Source organism: Myotis davidii, unplaced genomic scaffold (genome assembly GCF_000327345.1).
Source record: "Myotis davidii unplaced genomic scaffold, ASM32734v1 scaffold104, whole genome shotgun sequence".
NCBI classification, from domain to species: Eukaryota; Metazoa; Chordata; class Mammalia; order Chiroptera; family Vespertilionidae; genus Myotis; species Myotis davidii.
This window is the reverse complement of record NW_006296625.1, coordinates 5,593,183-5,597,895: the sequence shown is the minus strand read 5'-3', so window position 1 is coordinate 5,597,895 and position 4,713 is coordinate 5,593,183. Positions and strand designations below refer to the sequence as shown.

General features: G+C 40.6%; 1 protein-coding gene across 8 annotated transcripts in view; it reads left to right on the top strand.

The window, feature by feature from the left end:
* The window catches only part of HMGN3 (high mobility group nucleosomal binding domain 3), a 30,231-nt gene that overhangs the window by 917 nt on the left and 24,601 nt on the right, over positions 1–4,713 (top strand). The gene's annotated exons all lie outside the window — the stretch shown is intronic.

The following is a 4,713-nucleotide window of genomic DNA, read 5'->3' as shown; positions in this document are numbered from 1 at the left end:
GGAAGGCGGGGTCCGCCCTCTCCGGGCCCCCTCCGTGCGCAGAGGGAACTGGGGTCACCCTAGTCTCATCTGCTGCTTGCGGACTATTATGTCCCCTTCCGCGCGGGCACCGGACACCAAGTATCTCGCGCGCGGACGTCTCTTTCTCTCGGAGTCCGCGCTGCGACTTGTCATTGTCCCGGGGAGGGATGGGAAGGCGTCCCTCCGCCCGGAGAAAACAGGTGTGTGGCGGCTTTGCGCCCTCCCACTGCCTGCGCCCATGTTCCCGCCCGTGGCCGCCAGTGAGGGTACTACCTTTGAAGCATAATTACAAATAATATCCTGTTTGATCCGTTGAAGACTGTGGACTGATTTGTGTGTTTAAGTGAATGCATTCCTTAAAAATATTGAAGTTAAAAAAAAATGCAGCAGCGTTTGCATTATCTGTCATTATTGAAAATTGGATGAAAACTTGTCTCTACTCCTTTTTTAAAAAAACATATTATTTAAACCAGTTTTTTTTTAAAAAAATCTTAATTTTGCACATACTTTGTGCCTCTTACTGTGAGAATATTTGACTTGCATTATCTATCTCATTTAATCCTCAAACACCTTGAGGAGTGTTATCACCATTGTACTGGGGATTAGAAACTTGAAGTACCTACTGTCTCACCAACCAATAGCTAGTACCAAAGATTTAATTAGATTCTGTAGGTCCAAATTTCTTACCTTCAGACATTATTTACTCATTCTCTTCATTTAGTGCTGGGTGGGTCTAGAGGAATTTAGGAAATCCAAGATACTTCAAGCCTAAGAAGATGAATGGCTTGTTGAGAGTGCCAATACTTGAGATTCATTATTTGAACTTAATTTTTATGGAAGTATTTTTTCCCAGCCCTGTTGTATTAAAATAAGGATATTAAAATGATTCACCATTTTCAGCATTTTATCTGAGCTTTAATGACAAGGCTTGGAATTCTAGTAGAGTCAAAGGAACTACTCATCAAGAAATGGGCTACGGGGTTAGTTGGTGCCATTTCCTTTCCTTAGAATTATTAACAAATTTAGATAAACAGTAGGTTAGGTGTGCACAAACCCTTTATGTTTAATGGACCCTGACATGGTAGAATCCATGTTGTTCAAGAGCCAGAGTTGGTGAAACCATTACTTTTCTTTTCCCTCATTGTCCGCCTCTCTTAAGGAAATAGAGGGAAAGGGAAGAAAAACAGTAGAGGAGCTGGCTTTTGATTATTGTTTTATTTCTCTGGAAGGCAGTGAACCCCTTGAAAAAGCTAGCAGGCATTCTGGGACTAGGGACAGACCTCTGTACAGGCACCTGTGTATCATCCCTCAGGACCTCAGAGTGTTCTTCAGAGATGACAAACTTCTCCTTGATTAAAGAAAGGTCTTCCTTTGCACTTAGAGCTCAAAAACCTGGAGAGGAGCAGCCACAAATTAAACATGGCTACTTGGCCATTCCATCCATCAGTTCAACTTTATAGCTGCCTCATGGAATCCTGGAGTTCACTGGAATTTATATTGGAAGCCATTGTCATTAGGTAAAGCCTGCCTAGATGCAAAGAAAAGAACTGGACATAATCCATCCACAGCTTTTGGAGATCTGTAAAGCTGGAGTAACTGTCAAAACGTTTACATACTCAGTGTTGTTGTTTTTACTAAAGGACTGCCTGTTCTACATTATAATAAGTTTTAAAAGTGCCCTCACAACACTTTCTGCCATCTTGACCTCTTTTTTAACCTGTTCCCAGAAATCAAGAAAAATTATTTAATGAGCACATGTTTAGGCTTCTGCAGAATAAAAAGGGGCATAAACCATCTGGAATAAAAGTATAATAAAATTTAACAATAATAAAAAAACATCTGGAGTCCTCGCACTGCTTTAATGCTATGGGGATGCACAGGTTGTTCTCATGGAGCTTATATTTAATTCAATGAGGTGACGAGAGTGGCAGAATCAAAACAATTGAGTAATGTTAAGCCTATATATATGTTCTAGAATATGTAGTATAGATTCTAAAAGCTGTAGGATAGAAAAGGAAAGAAGGTTGAATTTGGGCTGGTCTTGAAAATGTGGGTAGAACTCATATACAAAGAACAAAACAGTCATTCTCTGTTATCAGGCATTTGAATGCCTCTTCAGATTGTATCTTAACTTGATAAGGCCTCAGTAACACAACTCAAAGCCCATAATATTTACATTAATGTAAAACATTCTTACATTTCTTTTTAAAAAATTAAATATATTTTTATTGATTTCAGAGAGGGAGAAGGAGAGAGAGAGAGAAACATCAATGATCAGAGAGAATCATAAACTGGCTGCCTCCTGCACATTCCACACTGGGGATTGAGCCTGCAACCCAGGCATATGCCCTGACTTAACCGGGAATCAAACTGTGACCTCATGGTTCATAGGTTGACGCTCAACCACTGAGCCACGCCAGCCGGGCCTTACATTTCTTAACATATATTGATTTTTTCTGTATCTTTGCATGTGATGACTACATTAAACCAATTGGCTTTTTATTACTGCTGTAGTATTTTTTTTTTAAGTAGTACATCACTCAACAGTGAAGAGTTCTTCAGTTACATTAAATCTCTTTATGAGTTTGTGAGATTTAAGTAAAATTGACTTTCCCATATATTCATTACCTAATGGGTGGTGGCTCAATGGGTTACTACTCATTAATAGTGAGTGAAATGGCAGGGAAAATGACAATATTCGTGGACTAAGGTGGTGGTGGGATAATGTGTGACTGAGTTCTAGACTGTTCTGGTCAGATGTCCATGAATGTCTGCAGTGGTCACGTTATTTGGTTATGATCTGATGTTAAGAGTATCAGCCAGGCAGGCCTAGAGTCCTGGCATGATTAGCAATAGCAAACACATTTTCACATCCTTCTTTTTTCCCCCCAGTTCCTCATTGCTAGAATTATTAGAAACTAGAGGCTCAGTGCATGAAATTTGTGCATGGAAGGGAGGGTCCCTCAGCCCGGCCTGTGCCCTCTCGCAGTCTGGAATTACTCGGGAGATGTCCGCCTGCCGGTTTTCTTCTGACTGTTTTTAATATGTTCTCTGCCTTTGTTTTTTTGTTTCGTTCTGTTTTGTTTTTTGTAGTTTCCCTCTAATGCACCCAGGCATTAATTTTCTGTCTCCTCGCAGTCCTCGCAGTCTGGGACCCCTTTGGGGGATGTAGCAGTGCACCAAGTGGCAGGCGGCCAGGAAGGAGCCTAACCTGGTGCTGGGCACCACGCCGCTCGCGCTCATCCTGGCCCATTGCACCTGCCGCCGACACTTGGTAGTACTGCCGCGGAGTCAGGATGGGCTCCTGCCACCGCAGCTGCGCTCGCCAGCCGTGGGCCCAGCTTCTGGCTGAGTGGCACTCCCCCTATGGGAACTCACTGACCACCAGGGAGCAGTTCCTGCATTGAGTGCCTGCTCCCTGGTGGTCAGTGAGCATCATAACAACCAGTCGTTCTGGTTGTTCTGCTGTATTAGTCACTTAGGCTTTTATATATATAGATGTCTAGTGTATCACATCAGAAATTCTGTCATGAGAAGATTTTCCATGAATTTGGGATGTAAACACTAGTGTTTTTTTATACTTAACACATTGTGGGTAGTTTTTATTGTGCGCGCTAACAGGTGGCGCGGGCCATTTTTGCTAATTTTTTGCGCAAATGGCAACGTTCAGTAAAATTACGATAACTTTAGTTTACGTATTTATACGTTACCCACATTCTACCGCTAGTCTATAAAAAACATATTAATACGTGTCCCGTGCTCTACTACACTGGTAGAATGTATAAATACATAAAACATATAAATATGTTTCCCGCACACAATGTGTTAAATAAAGGGTTAAGGGGATGGGAGGAAGGCTGTCTGCCTCCTGTTTTGAAATATGAAATTAGGTTTGTTTTTGTTTTTCTTAAAATGGAAAGGCGCAGTAGTGCTGGGCTTGGCACAGGGGATGCTTAACTAATAATACCCAAGATTCCTGGTTCATCTTTCATAATAATACCACAGGTTATAACACCAGAGACAGATATAAATGAAAATACAGATACATTTGACTATATGAAAAGGAATATTTTGATATGGCAAAAGAAGAACTGTTAAAATTTAAAAACTTATGAAAAACTGGGGGAATTATTTGTACCAGATATCACTGAAAAAAAGTTTGCTATTTTATTTTATTTTTAATAAAAAATTTTATTACATTTATTGGAGTGACATTGGTTAATATGATCATACAGGTTTCAGGTGTGGGTTTCTATGTTACAAGATCTGTATATTGCACTGTGTGCCACCACCCAAAGTCAAATCTTCTCCCGTCACCATATAGTAGGGCCCTTTTATTCCCCATTCCCTTCCCCCTGGCACCACCACACTGCTTGCTGTTTGTGTTCATGAGTTTCAGTTTTATATCCCACATATGAGTGAAATCATATGGTTCTGTGTTTTTTCTGACTGACTTATTTCACTTTGCAAAATATTCTCGCGATCCATCCATGTTATTGTAAATGGCAGTATTTCATCCTTTCTTATGGCTGAGTAGTATTCCATTGTGTATGTATACCACATCTTTATCCAGTCCTCTGTCACAGGATACTTGTGTTGTTTCCATGTCTTGGCCACCATGACTAATGGTGCAGTGAACATAGGGGTGCATATATCTTTGCAAATACATGTTTTTGAGTTTTTTCGAGTATT